Genomic DNA, 21,536 nt, shown 5'->3' with positions numbered 1-21,536 from the left:
TGAGGACAATTCCAAAAACTTTGTGAGTGCACAAGTGGTTGTTTATGGACTTGCGATATTGTCTGCAAGACTTCTAAGGACAGTTCCAAAAACTTTGTGAGTGCACAAGTGGTGGTTATGGACTTGCTATATTATCCTCAAAACTCTTCAATGGTGATTGTGCACCTGCACAGTCACAACAGATGGCTGATGGCTATCTCTACAAGGACTACAGTGGGTCTGCATCTATGATGACCCACCAATGCCATTATTTCTACAAGGACTACAGTGGGTCTGCATCTTTGATGACCCACCAATACCATTATATCTACAAAGACTGCAGTGGGTCTGCTCCTCTGGTGGCGCACCAATACCGTAATCTCTACCAGGACTACAGTGGGTCTACTCTGTGATGACCTACCGACCAATATTCTTCAATACTTCGACTGACTCTGCTGTGGGTTTGCTCTGTTGTGGCCTATTACCTGTCAGCATGTCAAGAGTCAGCACTGTCTTTCCGTTGGAAGGACAACACTACTTCTTGAAGACTGCATGGAAATCCACTACTTCCGTGTGCATTGTCTTTTACTGCTCAGACTTTGAGAAAAGAAATGGCAGTTTTACTGTGATGAATGATCAGGACTGTCTTTATGAACTGTGAGAAAATTTTGGCTTTTGACCACCATTGTATCATTAAGTGTGTGCATTTGATATATTTGTTATTGTAATTATGAAAAATTTTATCAAATCATTAATGGCCACTGTCCAAAACAATTTGTAAAATTTTTTGTGGGGAGCATGGGGACTATGTAAGTAGGCTGTTTATGTTTTCTTATCGGCAACGTTACGTAGCGCTCGGTATGAAAATCACTGGCTGTGCTGTGTGCAGTCTGTAGCTAGTTTGCTTTGTTGTCTGCCATTGTAGTGTTGGGCAGCGGCAGCTGGATGTGAACAGCGTGTAGCGTTGCGCAGTTGGAGGTGAGCCGCCAGCAGTGGTGGATGTGGGGAGAGAAATGGCGGAGACTTGAAATTTGTAAGACTGGATGGCATATATATTATGATTATTAAGGTAAATACATTGTTTGTTCTCTATTAAAATCTTTCATTTGCTAACTATGCCTATCAGTAGTTAGTCCCTTCAGTAGTTTGTATCTTTTATTTAGCTGGCAGTAGTGGCGCTTGCTGTATTGCAGTAGTTCGAGTAACGAAGATATTTGGTGAGGTAAGTGATTTGTGAAAGGTACAGGTTAATGTTAGTCAGGGCCATTCCTTTGTAGGGATTTCTGAAAGTCAGATTGCGTTGCGCTAAAAAATATTGTGTGTCAGTTTAAGCACAGTCTTGTATAATTTTTCAAGGGGGACGTTTCAAAATCATATAACTTGCTTTTAAATTCTTACTTAATTCTTTCTGAAATTGTTTAATTAAGTTCTATATTTTTGGATTAGTGTTACCTAATTCATTAAGTATTTTTTCTATTTTTAATTCTAAAGATTCTAATTCATTAGATTTTATCTTGATTTTTGAGTTTTGTAGACACTTTGTGACATAGACATACTTTATTTTCAATTTCCAATATTATGAGCAGACTGATGGCGTACACATAGCCAGCCCCTTTCGAGGAGAGAGCACTGGAAGCTGCCGAACTAAAACATATTTTTCCTTGGGTATGTCGATGACGACTTTCGTCATGTGGCCACATGATCCCAAAAAACTACAGAAATTCTTAGAACATCTGAATTCCGTCCACAAAAAGATCTATGTCACCATGTAAATAGAAAAAGATATCAAACTTCCTTATCTCGACGTCCTAGTTCAGCATAAGCCCGAGTGAGAGCTTGCCTGGTGTATGTGGAGCCAGCGCACATCGATTTAGATCTCTGTGTCTCCAGGTGCCACCATTCTTAGCAGAAGAACAGGGAGCTCAACACTCTACTACACTCTACTACACAGGGCACAATCCATTTTTGACGAACGAAGTCAGAATCTGACGGCGGTCCTGTGACGCAGGAGCTCTAATAACGGCACGGAGACCGGAAACACGGAAGAAGACGATATGAAGAACGATTTCACACCGTTTGCTGGCAATGTATATTAAAAAACTGGCAGACTACTGAAACAAAACCACATAATACCACATTTCTACCCGCCAACCAAAATACTAGCTTTACTAGGTAGAGAGTGAAAGACGACGTGGGTTTAAAAAAAAGCAGAGTACCAAGTTCCATGTTAATGCAGGAACACTTATATTGGGCAAACGGAGATCTATGTACAGAACATAAAAGCCACATCCGCTTACTGCAGCCCAACAAGTCTGTAACAGCAGAAAATTGCAATGAAAATGGACATAAAATGAATTACTAGCAAACGAAACTCCTGGCTACCACCGATAAATTTTAGGATTACATTTTCAAAGAGGTGATTGAAATCCATGTGGCTGATAATTTAATCAGCAGAGACATGGGCTTTCAACTGAGCAACCAGTACTATTGAGGAACCAGTACTAAGCTGCATCAAAGAAGAACGCGACTTAGGGACGTGAGATGCGACAGGCACCTCAGCCACACGCCGCCCCCACCCCTCCCCCGACCCAACGAGCACGACACGGGTCCAAACTCGGGACCGGCAGGCGGCAGTTATGAATACCGCCAACACGGAGCAGACATATCATTCCATCAGCACCACCTGATGGCACAGGAATGGTTATTCGCTGGACTTACGACGCCTGGCAGTACACCCGAGGATCTTGAAAGCAGCATATACGCCGAGAAATCTTCGTATCATATACAAGTCTATTTTATCTGCCTTCTTTCGAGCCACCCATGAATCACCTTTGCGATCATAACACATTGCTCCTCCGTTTGCTCATTGTCTCTGCGAAAATAGGAAACAATTCAACAGAAAATGGACTTAATACAAAACACACTGCTACAGTTTTAGAAACACTTGTTAATTCTTATACCTGAGTGCTGACAATTGACACTGGCTGCATTCTCTGGCTTAATGCCTAGGTCTTTCACGTTTAAAACAAAACACTGGTGAAGAATGAGTGCATTGCGTGCTATGCCCCAGAAAATTACACTGTGAAATCCGTATGATGATTTACCGATTCATTGGTATCTGTTCATGTAACTTCATGGGTGATGAGGCGACTTCCAAAGACGTTCACCTGATGCAGATTGCAGTAGTCTGTTTGCTGTTTGGCAGGTAGAATTTTCTACCCACGATGAATTGCCTACTGTAGTACCAGAAGGGTGCAAATGTATGTGACCTAGGTTCTTTAGAACTGTAGTCCCCACCCTGTGTGGGGTGAGACTCTTTCAAAAAAGCTCTGTCTGGGGAACAATTTTGTGCGTCTGGTCAACGTCAAATAAATTATTTTACGAGGTAGTATTTCTGCTCAAAGAATAACTTGGTGGTGTGATTTCCGCTGACTAGACTTCTGAGAAAAATAGTGGAAGCCATACTGGGTCAAAGTTAGTCATTTCGCCGCTTTCTGGTGGGAAAGCTGTTCGGCAACTACTATTAATGTTTCTCTTTATCATGTTGTGGGGGACGTAAGACGTCACCCAGATGCCAGTCCATGTGGGAAACAGATTTTCTCTCTCGCAGTGTGGGGAGGCAGTTCACTGGGTGGCTAACAAAAGATCTGCTAGGTGGGAGTTCGGAATTATGGTTCTCAATATTTCATGCATACGAAGGCGCCTCATAGAGGGACTAAAACAATTATCTGCTACTTTTGATGTCGGAATGCTGTGTCTTAAAATGTCATCGGTTAATCACGAAGTTGGACTGCTGTGTCTTCCCACTGGTAGGCGAACTTTTGTGATGATCTTTTGCGGACAATTTTTTTAAAACGAAGTGGAAGTGCTTGATCACTGGGCGGAGACGAAGATGCTTTTGCGGGGTATGTGGAAGAAGAAACTTGATTTTGAGATGCGGGAGAGAGCTGCAGACTTGCATTTCAAGAAATCACTCCACTACTGATCGGATGTTGCTGCCAGCTTGCCACAGCAGGCACACGTCTTGTCACTCTGATACATCGATTCTGGTGAAAGTGTCTCGCAATGTGGGCTATCACGGGAGGAGAGTGATTAAGTGTTTTCGACCGTTTTTTAAAATATGATTAAACAACGCAACGTCATATTTCGTTTGACAGTAGAGGGCTCCTACAATACCGAGCGGGCTGAGATATTTACTGGTCAGATGACTTTCCTCCTTTCTAGTATGACTAGAGCAATCATTTCATGTCCAACAGCGATTTTGCTTTTGAGGGACAGGCTTGTTGAGATCATCATTATTTATTCTTAACTCACCCTTGTGGACTTGTGCAGATCTGTGATGTAGTTAAATAATCTCGATGTTGTATTTCCTTTTATTTTTGTAATTCGTTTATCACATTAATGTGTGACTTCCTTTCACGTGTGTGCTTGCACTCTGCACTGAGTAAATAAAATTGGGGTTAATCTGGACCAGTAATCTCAATTTCATGGATAGGTAACATTCTCAATTATTAATTCTTTAATAATTTTATAAGATCCGACAACCAAAACTCATTTATGACAGCCTTTCTTTTCTCATTACACAAACTGTTTGTTTGTAATTTCAGTTCCGTATCTGAGTTTAAGGGTAGCGATTTGTCTTTCAATCGGTCCAACCAGAACAGATTAATAAAACGGCTGTGAGGTTCATCATCTCGGGTCGAGTTGTCGCAACTGCCCACACCTAACTGAGCGCAAACCAGCATATCCTTCTGTAGTGTCACCCCTTAATTCACTCAAATCAATCCCACTTTCACGAATTGAACTTTCAGATCAACTCTCCAATTCAACAGTTTGTTCTCACTCAGCCCATTGAGATGATGATGGTAAACGCTGACCCTCGTCGTCCCCATGTAGGTGGTCCCAGCTGAATGGCACAGCCCAGTAGCTAGAAGGTGAGGCAGCTAGACGTGATGAAGCTGATTGGTCCACAGTGGGGCTGTCAACTTGCATGAAGTACGTCTCAGTGCTGGCAGCAGTCACAGATAAGGTATAGCTAGGGTCCAAACGAGAAGTATTTATAGTTTGCTTGGCCAGGTTTTCTTACGGCAGGGCACCTCTTTTGGTCACGTAGGCGACCAAGGCAGTCCAGTCTTTGGCAAAGGCAGATTCGGCACTTGAACCATACTATTCCACAATATTCCAGCTCTGGCAACATGTTTTTCACAGGCATCTTGCTTGTCCATCTGTCATAGACTACAAAGTCAGTGCGAAACGGTGTTGGTACAACATTCCCATAAGGTACCCTTTGAGAACGTAAACACCATAATTGTAGAACCAGTGGAGACCTACCAGCGTTTGACTGTCTTGTTGCAGAGTCTATTGCAGATGACATATACTAATTGGTGTTGAAACATTCCTTCTCGTCTGTCCTCGGAGCTTCCACGGCGCCACCCGAAGTCACCAACATGTCCTTTGCATGAATCGACGCTCACTTAGCAATGTGCTGCACGCAAGATTAAACGAACTATGTATTGCTCAGTATATTTAATTGTAAACGTTTAGTGGCAGGTGTGTATTTATTCTGTGTACAGCTACACATTTACGGACCATCTAAGTAAGAGTTACCCCCTTACAGGATTAATATTTTCACTTCTTCTGCATCACTAATCAGTGTCCTGTAGCAATAAAAATGCTTTCAGAAAGATTCATAGATCTGACCACTGACATGGAATATGTACACTTCATACAGTTTCTTCAACGCCACGAACTGGTTTCTAGTAACTACCGTCGATAACCTCCACATAACAAAACGGAAATACAATTCAATGACAATGTAGGAAAACTCTCACAAAAATAAGTCATTCATATTTCCACGGAAACAAATGAAAATTATTAGCTCCAGTAAAATCTCTACAGGTACATTTCATTGTATGAAACACGACCTTCCAGCTAGGTACGGGCTCCGCTCCGTGATCTGATGTACCGGCTCTGCCTACCAGGCACGTACTCGCTCACTTACAGGTAACACTCTCCGAGAAAACCAGGAAGTGTCTTAGCAGAAATACATGCTGGCATACAGGAAGCACTTCTAACTCTTGTACATCTTCCGTACTGGAAAAGTAACTTCGCTGATCACTCAGAGTCAGCAACTACTGACTTCAGGAACACGCTTTAGCACACCACCTCCGTCTGGAGGACACGCGACTGTACATCCCCGAGGTCTGCAAGAGGACTCCTCGATTTCGTGAGCTCCCAAAACAATGAAAGACGTTATTTACCCTTCAGGCATTCCATCCGCGGAAACAGCGCTAGTGGTCACAATAGCTACCAGCGCGGCCAGTAACTGATGTATTGCACTGGTCGTAGTTAATTTGGCTTGGTTCGCTTGGTACTGCATGACTCCACGAGGGAAGCTTCAACTTTGAACTAAACTGTCTCAGACATTATAAGCAACAATTCCTCCTGAATAACTTGAGGGTCTCTTTCAAAGAGATGCCCTTCAAAACGAAGCGACAGGAGACTGATGTACACTGAAGGGGGTAACAAAAGGAGCCATTGTACATCAGAATTGATTGATCTTAATTTACTCTTCCAATCATGAACTATGGGCCTTGCTCAAGTGGCTTGCATGCCACAGCGTTACGCGTTACGGATAGCTACCATCAGCACAACCATGTCGGAGTGATATCTGCGGAGAGGACAGACTAACATATGATTCCTGAAGAGGTGCAGCAGTCTTTTCTGTTGTTGCAGCACGATAGATGGTTTGGTACTGTAAAATTAACCAATACATCCTTGCTATGTGGATATAGCGAACGGCTGAAAAAAGGCTAACTCTAGTCTCTGTATTTCACGAAGAAATGCCGCTCTACTGTGTTCTTTAATAAAGACAGCATCGTCTTGGGGAGCATATTCTCGAGGTAACATAGTTTCTCATTCTAATCTACGGACAGAAACTATTCAGGAGGACGTAATCATCAGGAAAAACGAATCTAGCATTCTATGGGTCGGAGCATGGAATGTTAGATCCCTTAATCAGGTTGCTAAGTTACAGATTTTGAAATGAAAAATAGGCAGGTGAAAGTTAGATATAGTTCAAATTAGTTAAAGGCAGTTGCAGGGGAACAATACAATTTCTTGTCTTGTGACTACAGGATTACGAGCAACACAGTATGAAGTTTGTGTGCCTATGAGTACCATAGATGACGGAGACTTTGCAGGAATGTATAATGAGATGAAAGAAATTATTCGAATTGTTAAGGGGTACGAAGTTTTAATTGTTAATGGAGGTTAGAATTCGATAGTAGAAAAAGGAAGAGAAGGAAAAGTAATGGTATAACATGGACTGGATGGAAGAAATAAAAGATAAGGAACCTTGCACAGCGCCTAATTTAATCATTGCTAATACTTATATTAAGCATCATGATAGACGATCATGTACGTGTAAGAGCCTTGGAGACACAGGAAAGTTTCAGATAGTTTATGTAATGGTAAGACAGAGATTTTGGATTCATATTTCTCTTCTTATTCTTCCCTTCTTTCTAGGCCAATGCCTGTTCCTTTCAGTGCGCCTCAGTCTACCTTGAAGCTGTCACTTCTTCTTTTCCTTTGACGCCTTTACTTCTATTGCCAGCTGCTGATTTATTTCTTACGATTTTCACGATCTTCCGTTCATGCAACCTATCTGTGTGTTTGTTCCATTTATGCCTAGTGCTTCTTGGTAGAACTGCATCGTCGGCATAAAGAATGTCTTTTATTTCATTGCTCCCCAGTCTTTAAATACTGTCAGCCAATGTCATCACTCGTTCATGACTATATTGAAAAGTAAGGGTCTCAGAGAGTCACCTTGTCTAGTACCACTCTTAACTGTATACTTCTAGTTAACCTGGAACCAATTCTCGCCTAGTTATATTTGTTCGATAACTGTTTTTACTAAGTTGGAAGGAATACCACGATTTTAGAGCAGATTTACCACGTCTGTTAACTGAATCCCATCGAAAGCCTTCCGTAAATCAATAAAACAAAGAAATCCGATCTTTTGTATTCAGTGGACTTCTCTACAACCTGTCTAACAATGAACACTGCATCCGGACTGGATCTACTGGATCTAAAACCATACTGCTCCTCTGCAAGTGTTATAATGTTTTTTTTACATTTCATTTCCTATTACTTTTGTTAAAAGTTTAAGAGATGGAATGAGTGGATTCATCCCTCTGTAATTTGACGAATCTTTATCTGCTTTCCTGTACGTGAGACTAGTGATAGTAGTTCTCCATTCATTTGAAATTTTATTACGAGCTATAACATAGTAAACTAACTTGGTTAATTGCTCATTAGTGGATATACTCCATACTTTAGTATTTCATTGGAAATCTTATCTTTCCCCAGCGACTTTATACTTTATAGCAGACTTACAGCTTCGTCTCCCTCTGTATGTGAAACAGTTACATTACTATTTACTGGTATGCTGATCTCCAACATCTTTCCGTTTTCTGGTAGTTTTTTACCTTTAAATAACTCTGTTAATTATTTAACCCATAATTCCTCATTTATGTCGTTCCAAAATTTCATTGACTTCTTTCCCCTGTTTTCTTATCGTTCTTTAAATTTGTTTCTGCAGCCCTTAAAGTTCATGTTCAATATTTTTAGAAAAGATGTCCCTTCTTGCAATGATTAATAGTGATTCCTTTTGTAAACCTCAAAAGATTCTTGTTTCGAGTGTTTTATATTTCAAATAAGCAAACATCTTTTTTATGCGCATCCCTTATCGTCTTTACAAAACCACGATGTTCTATCTGTTTTGCTTTCATGATTTATAGCTAGTGTACCTAACGCTTCTTGAGCCACTGCTTCAGTACTTTCTTGGCCTTTCTCCTAACCCTGGTCTGTAGTAACCCCTGCGTTGATGCCGTTCTCTTTTACTCTCTCTGCTAATCGTTTATGGTGTAAAATGCCTATAGATTCATTCCATAGGGACTCTGTATTAATTTTTTTTCTTTTAAGATACGTTCTGTAGCATTCTTGTTCCTTGCTACATGCACTCTGGTTTTTGCCATGAATGGACTGTGCTCGCTCCTTATGTTGGCGGTGTTTATAGTCTTAACATCCAGTACAGACTAGGGATGGATGTTCCTGTTGGTTACCGTGTGAACTTTTGTAGATATATGATCGTTTGTTTTCTGAGATTTGTATATCTGCTGTTGCTTGTGGTCATAGAAGGAATCATTTATTCTCAGTTCGTTGCTTGAGCATAATTTGGTATTAATCTCACCATTATCACTTAGAAAGTCTTCGTCATATCGTTACTAAACTCCAGAGCTGAGACTATTTCCAATACAAGCATTAAAATCCTCCATTATCATGGTAAGTTCGTTTGAAACAATGAAACTGATAACTTCTTATAGTTGCTAACTGACGGCCTCTCTTTCAGTCCAAGATTTACAGTCCTCTGGGCGGAACAGAGAGATAATATTCAACTTGTGGTGAACTAGTTTTAGTTTTGGTATAGCTATTCTCTCATTGACGTATTGTCACTTTTCAACATGATCTTTGTACTTCTTGTGGATAAGTATCGGCACTCTTCCTTTAGCTTTTGTCTCCTCCTCGGCTCCACTATATATGAATAAATACTGATCATATTCCTTCTACAACTCGCCCCTTGTCTGTTGGACACTACGTACAGAGATTTCGTGATGTTTCAAATTTTCTGTAAGCTCTTGGTCTTTGTTATTAAAGGATTTTATGTTCCACCAGTCAAATTTTATACTACAAAACATGCCGCGCTGGCAGACGTGGGCTCTGGCCGTAAGTTGTTGGTTACAAACTGCAGATTAAAACTGAAGAATTTACAGCAAGGTAGGTAATAAGGGAGTTGAGCCTGGATAAATTAAAAGTTGTCGAGAGTTTGAAATCGAAATTCTAACGGAAATCGATACATGTACCCAGTGTTAGTAATTTACATAAGCGTTCGTGAGGACTATACATGAATGTCAGTCATACAGGAACGTCTTGTGCCCATTGGCTCTAGAGTCTGGATAGTAGCTTCCAAAAGTTCTGTTCAACCAGGCGCATGATTCAAAAAATGGTTCAAATGGCTCTGAGCACTATGGGACTTAAATTCTGAGGTCATCAGTCCCCTAGAACTTAGAACTACTTAAACCTAACTAACCTAAGGACATCACACACATCCATGCCCGAGGCAGGATTCGAACCTGCTACCGTAGCGGTCGCGCCATTCCAGACTGTAGCGCCTAGAACCGCTCGGCCACCCCGGCCGGCCCAGGCGCATGATCAGCGGCATAGTTCACACTTGGTTGTAATTCAGTGGTCACTTAGATATAATTCGACATGAATAATTGGCAGTTTTTTCAACTAACCCTGTTTGGAATTATCTTTCACCTCTTGCTGCTTTGTAAACTTCAGAAGGCATCAAGAATGGTATAATTTAATGGAGAACGAAAAATAATGTTGACAATAAGAGACGTTGAATAAGTCGACAAAAATGCCTCAATCATACTGTTTCCTAATCGTTATATTTGGTAACTTTTTGGTGATTTTTTTTTTTTTGAACGCTTGTTGGGAACGAGACTGATAAAGTCATCAATCGTGATGGAGCAAGACTTAATCACTTTTAATTGCGTTGTTGCTACACTATATCTATTTATAAGAAAAATAGAAACGTTTTGCGTAGTAGTAAAAAAAAAACTAAACTGAAATTATGTTTAAAAGATGACTTGTACTTTTAACAGAGTTCTAAGCCAACTGCTTGTGTAGCGGTGCCAATTCAGGATGTAGATAATCTTCTGGGGACGCACCACTATCTTATCTGTGGATTAGAAAGGGAAGAGAAGCAAGACACGTGGCTACGGAGGGCAGTATCTTTATAGTAAGAAACAATTTTGTCACATTACTTTCCCCGCGCTGTGCTTAACGTTGATGACTTTCCTTTTAGTAGACTGTAAGGGAATGGTTTTCATCCTGCGCTATGGAATGCTTACGAGCATCCGCATGAGAAGCGCTAGTGGCCTCTTCCTTATCGTCTGAAATGAATCCTTATCTGCAGATGAACAGAATGACAAAGAGACATGGTGTAGAGCCAGGAGCCCTGACGAACACTGCACCAACTGCGATGTAATATTTTCTTAGACAACAAAAGTACTCGTATATTCTGAACGTAAACAAATTTACGTTTTCGTTTTGTTAATCGGTTATTATACCAGCAAGCAAATAAAAGGCAATAAGAGTTACAGTTTACGTGTTTAGTCTGACAGAACTGTTACTAAGGGCGTTCCAAATTAAATCATAATCACGTCAGTCTAATACCAATTAAATCACGTTTTGTTTCTATACTATAACCATATTTAAATAAAAATCGTCTTCTTCCAGCTATTGCAACACTTGTAAAATAAATACAGTTTGTGACAGAGAAGTGAGGAAACGGCTATGCTGCACAAAAAGGTTTGTGTCACATAATATAAAAAACTGAACATACTGCACATGCAGTCGACAGTCTCTGTCCTCTTTACCAAATATCTACTACCGTTGCTCTGTTTCCCATCCCCCTCTTTACACTATTCTTTTTCCCCTCCCCACAACGTTTTCCAGGAGAGAGTCATTTGATAAGGGTAATGGTAGCCTCATTCTGTACATTCGACCGACAAATGGAAGGAAAATAGGAACGGCAAATAAACAACAAAAATGCAATTAAAACATGTAATTGTTCTCGTTATAAGATAGAGCGCCGAGACCCGGAGAGAGGACAAGTTAATTGGACTTGTATTTTATCCCTTATGTCGTCTAGTTCTTTTTAATCCTGCACCCAGCGTTTTTCAGATGGAATTCGGCTGCTGGCTCGCGTGGTATGCTGGGATGATCTGGACACGGACTACATTCTGTTCGAGTTCGGGGGAGACCCTGCAGGAAAAATACTGCTCTGTTTAACACGCCCTGCAAATGTTAACGACGCACATCCGCAGGATAAATGCGAAGGAGCCTAACCAGACTAGTAAGTATCATTAAATACTCTAGAAGTAAAAGATAACTTTTAGTAAGTTACAATCGTTTCGTTACTTCTTGTTGTAAATAAATATACAGTATATATCTTTACCAACTGAAGCCGGACAATTTCGCAAGAGCAGCTGGACAACTTGAAAGTCATAATGGTAAATCAGGGCGCTTGTAGTCTGAAGTTAAAACTTCGTGCCTTAATTTTCACAATTAGACATTAATTTGCTTAGTATGTGATCTCATAAGAGTATGAGCATTAATCATTCCATACGACTAAAGGAACGGCAAAGACTCTTGCCGAACGTAGATAATGTTAATTAGTAGATTCTTAAGTTAATTCAAAGCAACTTTTGGAGTTTTTGATAGATTAGTCCGCTGGGTACTACTAGCTAACGGTGCTGAAGGAAACCGCTGGCAGGTAACTAATCCAAAATTTGTATATAATGTCATGAAAAAAATTAAAGTAGTGATAATGGTCCTTACTGTAGTTTCTTGTGTAACTGTTGAAATGAAAACTTTGTGATGACTGTAATCTGGTTCATTTAATGTAGTTGCCAGGTAAGGAAACTAAGCCGTGGTGGCAGTCAACATGATACTTGTAGCAAGATAACTTCCGATCAGATGTGGCGTGTTTACCTCGATACTCCATTCTGATTTTCAATTGTGAAACAACTGTAAATGTTGACAACTCTGTATCCGATTCATCTTTACTGCGAATGGCCTACTATGTAGGTGATGCATGCAGATCGGTATGTCAACATCTCAGTGGGCCACGTGAAGCAATTTGTCGGCGTTTCGATTACTGGGCCGTTTTAATTAATAAAGCTAAACACGGTCGTGTTTGTATCCCTCAAAGAGCAGAAGTTCCTGTGGGAGCAAGCCAAACACTCCAGCTTTATGCAGTGCCAATATTTGCCAACTGGAGTTGATTGCCGGGGGGATGTCTGTCAGCTGCGTTAACAGTGACGCCACTCGCAGCAAAAACACTCCGCCTGTGGGGTCAAACAACGCGGGGTGGGTAAGCCACCCCTGCTGTGTGACTAAACGTCCCCATCATGTCACGTAAATTTTATAAGGATGAATTTTTTGGTGAAACTGCTCTCTTCTCGTTACCTTTTATTCAGCTGTGCCGTTCCTTTGCAGATTATTTCGCTCAGCCATATGATGCCACACTATTACAGAACAACACCTAAGCTCTAGAGTCCTGAAAAACGTCAGCCATTGTCTTAATTAAAATATGGTCCCGACGTCTTTAACGAAAAATGATAACTGAGAAAAAATAAGAAACTGAATGTAACTTTTTCACATAGGAATATCTGTTTGGCTTTTAGCATTGTGGAAAATAAAATTTTGTTTCATTTATATTTTTGTGACTTACTGGACTTAACTGTAATAAGTAGGGGTTCCATTGCTATTCTGGTGAACAACAACAATAACCGAAAGAGAATTTCAGCGACACATCTGTGATTGTGGATTGTTCACACTGAAGGAAACAGTGACAAGGCATTGCTAAAAATGCTGGTCTTTGTAACAGAAAAGATATGAATTAGTATCAATTAGATATAATTATAAAAAGGAGTCAATACATTTTATCGCTCTTTGTATTTTAAAATACAATATATTATAGATAATCTGTTATAAGGAGTAGTGGGGGTTTAAACATTCTGGTAGTCATCAAGGTCATAAACAGCCTGATTACCCAGTGTCATAGCAGGTCTTATGTAGTCTAATAGCTCAAGTGAGCGAAGATCCTCTAAGGCCGTATCACATCACATTATTTCATTACAACACCTAAGCTTTAGAGTCTGAAAGTTACAGGTTCGAGTACTGGCATTTTTAATGTTTTTATATTCATCTCTTTTGCTGTTTTACAACAACACTTAGCGCGCATTCGGGAGGACGACGGTTCAATCCCGCGTCTGGCCATCCTGATTTAGGTTTTCCGTGATTTCCCTAAATCACTCCAGGCAAATGCCGGGATGGTTCCTTTGAAAGGGCACGACCGACTTCCTTCTCCGTCCTTCCCTAATCCGATGAGACCGATGACCTCGCTGTTTGGTCTCTTCCCCCAAACCAACCAAACAACCAACTTAGCACGCCACAACAGCACCTAAGTCATAGCCCTAAGCTCTGGAGTCCGAAGGTTCTGGGTTCGAGTTCCAGCAAATGCTACGTTCTTAATTGTCATGTGATTTAATTGTAATTTCACAAAAATGTGTAGCATATCACAACAGTAGTAAGGCTCATCCTCTTAACTCTAAAGACCAAAGGTTGCAGGCTCAAGTCCTGGTATGTGCAACATTCTTAATTTTTCCAGAATTTTCCGGAATTAAAGCTGTGAGGACGGGTCGTGAGTCGTGCTGGGTAGCTCAGTTGGCAGAGCACTTGCCTGTGAAAGGCAAAGATCCTGTGTTTGAGTCTCGGTGCGTCACACAGTTTTAATCTGCCAGGAAGTTCCATTCTTCATTTTAATTTCACAACAATGGATAGCTCCTTCCCCGACCACCACATCCATCCATGAAGTTCACAGAAACATCATCCCTATTTGACGTCTATGACCCATATCCAGAACAAGTGACAAGATTTTCTCGAGTTCTTTGATGCATTCACAAACCCTAATTCAGTCATGACCTTCCTGTTCCCACATCCTGGTACAAGTGGTACAATAAGAATAATTCCAGGTAATGAGTTTATAAACTGTCACGCAATTTGTTTCTCACAAAATGTACTTTCTTCACACTGTAACAGGAAATTTGTAACTTATGCAGAAATAACATTCAACTTTCGACATGGTTGCAGATTAAACACAGGAAACGTAGAACGCATTTGCTTTATTTCTGCCAATGATCGCAAAATTTTTTATTTATAGAATACCGGTTTCAGTCAGCAATAACCATCTTCAGATTCGCAACAAAACATGGGAAATGAAATACAGCTAGTGAATAAATTACGCCTTAGAACAATAGAAAAACCAGTTTACTAGTTGTATTTCATTTTGCTGCAGATCTGAAAATGATAATTGCTGACAGAAACTTGTAGTCTTAAGGACCAAAAGTTTTGTGATCATTGGCAGAAATAAAAGAAATTTATTCTACACTCAACATTTGTTTGATTACCAAGTGTTAATTTGACATAACAGGAACTGTAGAGTTTAAGTACACTGTTTAACCTTTTGACAGTACTATAGGAATGGAATACGATACAGAAAATAAAACTTAACTCTCCTTTTATCATTAAAATACCAGTTAAGCATGACAGGGTTACGTTATGCAGAATAAGAGTCGAGTCGTAGAATATCAGATGCTTGAACATCGTAGAAAAACTAGGAAATCTGAATAGGGAAATGCATAGGCTCAGATATAGTAGGCGTCAGTGAAGTGAAATGGAAAGACGACAAGGAATTTTGGTCAGATGAATATAGGGTAATATCAACAGCAGTAGGAAATGGTATAACGGGAGCAGGATTCATTATGACTGGGGAGGTAGGGCAGAGAGTGTGTTACTGTGAACAGTTCAGTGATAGGCTTGTTCTTATAAGAATCGACAGCAAGCCAACACCGACAACGATAGTTCAGGTATACATGCCGACATCGCAAGCTGAAGATACAGAGAAAGTATATGAGTATATTGAAATGGTAATACGGTGCTTAAAGGAAAATCTGATAGTCAGGGGGACTGGAATACAGTTGTAAGGGAAGGACTAGAAGAAAAGGTTACGGGGAATATAGGCTTGGGACAAGAAATGAGAGAGGAGAAAGACTAGTTGAGTTCTGTAATTTCAGCTCGTAATAGCGAATACTTTGTTCAAGAATCGCAAGAGGCGGAGGTATACTTGGAAAAGGTCGGGTGGTACGGAAAGATTTCAGTTATATTATAAGATGGTCAGACAGAGATTTCGAAATCAGATACTAGATTGTAAAACATACCCAGGAGCAGATAAAGACTCGTATCACAATGTAGAAGTGATGAGAAGTTTAAGAGATTAGTCGGAAGAGTCAATACGCAAAGAAGTGGGATACAGAAGTACTAAGGAATGAAGAGATATGCTTGAAGTTCTCTAAGAATGCAGATACAGTAATAAGGAATAACTCACAAGGCAGTACAGTTGAAGAAGAATGGACCTCTCTAAAAAGGGCAATCACAGAAGTTGGAAAGAAAAGCGAAGGTAGCTGCGAAGAACTTGTGGGGTAAGAGAAAAAGTACTTGAGTTGATCGATGAAAGAAGAAAGTACAAAAGAATAAAAGTCACTGATCAATGAAATAACCAGGAAGTGCAGGGAAGCTAAGACGAAATGGCTGCATGTAAAATCTGGAGAAATCGAAAAAGAAATTAATGTCGGAAGGACTGACTCATCACACAGTAAAGTCAAAACAACCTTCGGTGACACTAAAAGCAAGGGTGATAACATGAAGAGTGCAGCGGGAATTCCACTGTTAAATGCAGAGGAGAGAGCGGACAGGTGGAAAGAGGACATTCAAGGCCTCTAGAGGGAGGAGATGTGATAGAGGAAGAAGCAGGAGTCGACTTAGAAGAGATAATGGATCCAGTATTAGAATCAGAAGTTAGGGGAGCTTTGGAGGACTTAAGAACAAATAAGGTGGAAGAGATAGATAACATTCCATCAGAATTTCTAATATCATTGGGAAAGTGGCAACAAAACGACTGTTCACGTTGGTGTATAGAATGTATGAATCTGGCGACATGCCATCTGACTTTCGGAAAAATATCATCTACACATTTCCGAAGACTGCAAGAGCTGACAAGTGCGAGAATTATCGCACAATCAGCTTAACAGCCCATGCATAAAAGTTACTTACTAGAATAATATACAGAAGAATGAAAAAGAAAATTGAGGATGTGTTACGTGACGATCAGTTTGGCTTTAGGAAAGGTAAAGGCACCAGAAAGGCAATTCTGACGTTGCAGTTGATAATGAATCAAGACGAAAGACAAATCAAGACACGTTCATAAGATTTGTCGACCTGGAAAAAGCGTTCGACAATATAAAATGTACAAGATGTTCGAAATTCCGAGAAAAGTAGGGATAAGCTACAGAGAGAGTCGGGTAATACACAATATGTACAAGAGCCAAGAGGGAATAATAAGAGTAACGAGCAAGAACATAGTTCTGGCATTAAGAAGGGCGTAACACAGGGATGTAGTCTTTCGTCCCTACTGTTCAATCTGTACATCGAAGAAGCAATGACGGAAATAAATGAATGGTTCAGGAGCAGAATTAAAATTTGAGGTGAAAGACTGTCAATGATATGTTTCGCTGATGACATTGCTAACCTGAGTGAAAGTGAAAAAGAATTACATGATCTCTTGAATGGAATGAACAGTATATGAGTACAGAATATAGATTGAGAGTAAATCGAAGAAAGACGAAGGTAATAGGAAGTAGCAGAAATGAGAACAGCGACAAACTTAACATCAGGACTGAAGGTCACGAAGTAGATGAAGTTAAGGAATTCTGCTACCTAGGCAGCAAAATAACCACTCATTGACGGAGGAAGGAGGACATCAAAAGCAGACTAGCACTGGCAAAACGGGCTTTCCTGCCACCGAACTTCAGTAATCCCCACTACATCTAACTTTAACCTATCCGTTTCCCTTTTTAAATTTTCTAACCTACCAGCCCGATTAAGGGATCTGACATTCCAAGCTCCGATCGGTAGAACGCCAGTTTTGTTTCCAAAAAATGGTTCAAATGGCTGTGAGCACTATGGGACTTAACATCTATGGTCATCAGTCCCCTAGAACTTAGAACTACGTAAACCTAACTAACCTAAGGACAGCACACAACACCCAGCCATCACGAGGCAGAGAAAATCCCTGACCCCGCCGGGAATCGAACCCGGGAACCCGGGCGTGGGAAGCGAGAACGCTACCGCACGACCACGAGATGCGGGCCAGTTGTGTTTCCCCTGATAACGATGTCCTCCTGAGTAGTCCCCACCCGGAGATCCGAATGAAGGACTATTTTACCTCCAGAATATTTTGCCAAAGAGGACGCTATCATCATTTAACCATACAGGAGAGCTGCATGCCCTCAGCCGTTCGCAGTACCAGCACAGCAAGGCCGTTTTGGTTGAAGTTACGAGGCCAGTCAGTCAATCATCCAGACAGTTGGCCTCTCAACAGTTACGCCTCCGTTGTAGCTGCACCAACGGTACTGCTATCTGTATTGCTGAGCCACGCAAGTCCCAACAGCAACGCTAAGGTCCAGGTTGACGGGAGTGGGTTACCGTTATCCTTACCGATAAATCCTTCATCCGCCCCATCCTGTATCAACATATCTTGGATCTCTGGCTTTCCTAAAATCATCTACAAATTCCTTTAAATCCTAGAATCAGATGCACTCTGCCTCGCCTTCCGAGTCCGTCTCCCTTCCCCAGTTCGCACCCCATACCAACTCCTCCATTTCCCACAAGTTCTTCTCTGCCTGGATAGAAATCCATGAGACCAGTGAATATACATGGTACCTGTCCTAATGGGCATTACCGTTCAGTTTGCGCAGGGGCCTGAAGATGCCACTAATGTAGTGCCGAAGCTGGCCGAGTAATTAATATACACTCCTGGAAATTGAAATAAGAACACCGTGAATTCATTGTCCCAGGAAGGGGAAACTTTATTGACACATTCCTGGGGTCAGATACATCACATGATCACACTGACAGAACCACAGGCACATAGACACAGGCAACAGAGCATGCACAATGTCGGCACTAGTACAGTGTATATCCACCTTTCGCAGCAATGCAGGCTGCTATTCTCCCATGGAGACGATCGTAGAGATGCTGGATGTAGTCCTGTGGAACGGCTTGCCATGCCATTTCCACCTGGCGCCTCAGTTGGACCAGCGTTCGTGCTGGACGTGCAGACCGCGTGAGACGACGCTTCATCCAGTCCCAAACATGCTCAATGGGGGACAGATCCGGAGATCTTGCTGGCCAGGGTAGTTGACTTACACCTTCTAGAGCACGTTGGGTGGCACGGGATACATGCGGACGTGCATTGTCCTGTTGGAACAGCAAGTTCCCTTGACGGTCTAGGAATGGTAGAACGATGGGTTCGATGACGGTTTGGATGTACCGTGCACTATTCAGTGTCCCCTCGACGATCACCAGTGGTGTACGGCCAGTGTAGGAGATCGCTCCCCACACCATGATGCCGGGTGTTGGCCCTGTGTGCCTCGGTCGTATGCAGTCCTGATTGTGGCGCTCACCTGCACGGCGCCAAACACGCATACGACCATCATTGGCACCAAGGCAGAAGCGACTCTCATCGCTGAAGACGACACGTCTCCATTCGTCCCTCCATTCACGCCTGTCGCGACACCACTGGAGGCGGGCTGCACGATGTTGGGGCGTGAGCGGAAGACGGCCTAACGGTGTGCGGGACCGTAGCCCAGCTTCATGGAGACGGTTGCGAATGGTCCTCGCCGATACCCCAGGAGCAACAGTGTCCCTAATTTGCTGGGAAGTGGCGGTGCGGTCCCCTACGGCACTGCGTAGGATCCTACGGTCTTGGCGTGCATCCGTGCGTCGCTGCGGTCCGGTCCCAGGTCGACGGGCACGTGCACCTTCCGCCGACCACTGGCGACAACATCGATGTACTGTGGAGACCTCACGCCCCACGTGTTGAGCAATTCGGCGGTACGTCCACCCGGCCTCCCGCATGCCCACTATACGCCCTCGCTCAAAGTCCGTCAACTGCACATACGGTTCACGTCCACGCTGTCGGGGCATGCTACCAGTGTTAAAGACTGCGATGGAGCTCCGTATGCTACGGCAAACTGGCTGACACTGACGGCGGCGTTGCACAAATGCTGCGCAGCTAGCGCCATTCGACGGCCAACACCGCGGTTCCTGGTGTGTCCGCTGTGCCGTGCGTGTGATCATTGCTTGTACAGCCCTCTCGCAGTGTCCGGAGCAAGTATGGTGGGTCTGACACACCGGTGTCAATGTGTTCTTTTTTCCATTTCCAGGAGTGTATTTTATAAAAAGTACGACTGTTTATATTCCTTATTTCTACGAGTTTGTGAACAGCCGCAATCCCACGATCACTTAAATGATGGATCATCCTCCACAATCCGCCTTCCATGCACGTTCGTGCGTTATGCATCTTCTTCCACGGGAACTTCAAACAGCTCTGACTATCCAGCGATGAAATGCGCCCCGAGATATATTCTTCTTTTCAGCTCTAGTCACAACGCTCCACCTGACTGCATCCTTTCTCTTAAAGATAATGTTAATGCATCACCAGCATCACCATATACCGTAGCAGTATTATAATCATCATTGATTATATTTCATCTGCATTATAAAATCACGTAAAAACATTTAAAAATAAAAAAAGTTGTCTACCAATTTTTATTTTAAAAACATTTTTTTTCTTCTGCTTTTTTTATATTTTAACTGATACAAAATATTTACACCCTTTGCCTGAAGAGCATTTGTATCCGCTGCCAGCTCACTGAAATAACAATAAACGGAAAGAAAGCTTTAGTGTCTGACTCGATCCAGAGATAACCTGAAAGATTTACAGAGCAAATATTAGCAGCAGACGAAGTGTGGTTACAGCTGAATTCCCGCTATTTTAAGAACCAGTAACGCAGTACATTTTTGAGACGCTGGGACGTTGGTGACAGAGAGGAGACAGTAGTAGAAACACAAGACATTCGAAGATACGGTCGCCATTGCTTGTCAGTGAGACAAATTCAGCTTCCGTTTGCAACAGACATTATGATGTTCAACCATCGTAAGTTCTGGATGTATTGAGCTGCTTACTGTTTGATTGCAACACCGACCCGAGTTGTAAAGCAGAATTACCATTAATTGACTGACCACAACAGTTAGGTAATCATAAAACATAATATTTGAGATCATCTCATAGTGATTAGGAGAGGATATATGCAGAAGTGCAAATATTTATGTAGTATCACCACTTCCACCGCTACTTAACTAGTTGACACATCGTACACCAGACTAATAATTAAATTAGTAAAGAATCGAATTCATAACTAAATTAGGGAAGTGTGGGAAATACGCAATTTGTACAACGAGCACCACATGTTCCGGACCAAATAAATTTGCTGATTATAATTTCTTTAGAGTAAGTTAATGTGTTAGATCCTCATTTCGACACAATATTCTCCCTATACAATGTGAGAGGAAAGGAAACAGGAAGATATTCGTAGTTCCTTGCCACGAGTCCCTCTTGCTGGCTTACTGTTATAAATAAATCGGATGCACTTATTCACAGCTCTGCACATTCATCATCTAAAACTGGACGAAGGGGCATAAATAACACGGCGCACGAGCTCCAGTCGGCTAGGGACGGGTATTCGGTGTTCCTGCCCGCATCGCACATGGACACTGCTGTAGTGGAACCACACCCACGCCAGACAAGCGTCTGCGTTTTCGCGCTTACCGCGAACGCGCGCAGACGGCCGGCTTGCTGATGCCATCACGAATCGGGCGCAACCCACACATACGCACGGAGGAAGACAGAGATAGAGAGAGAGAGAGAGAGAGAGAGGGCGAAAGGGAAAGAGCGAGAGCGG

The 21,536-nt window shown here is 41.9% G+C and overlaps 1 long non-coding RNA gene across 1 annotated transcript in view; it reads left to right on the top strand.

Moving 5' to 3' along the window:
• Positions 1–21,536, top strand: part of LOC126088769 (uncharacterized) — a 1,027,531-nt gene that overhangs the window by 975,965 nt on the left and 30,030 nt on the right. The window contains exon 5 of the long non-coding RNA XR_007520128.1: positions 11,794–11,965. This is a non-coding gene — a long non-coding RNA (uncharacterized LOC126088769). The remainder of the gene's footprint in view (positions 1–11,793; positions 11,966–21,536) is intronic.

Source organism: Schistocerca cancellata, chromosome 1, assembly GCF_023864275.1.
Source record: "Schistocerca cancellata isolate TAMUIC-IGC-003103 chromosome 1, iqSchCanc2.1, whole genome shotgun sequence".
Classification (NCBI taxonomy): Eukaryota; Metazoa; Arthropoda; class Insecta; order Orthoptera; family Acrididae; genus Schistocerca; species Schistocerca cancellata.
The sequence above is the reverse complement of the archived record's forward strand: the minus strand, read 5'-3'. Positions and strand labels throughout refer to the sequence as shown.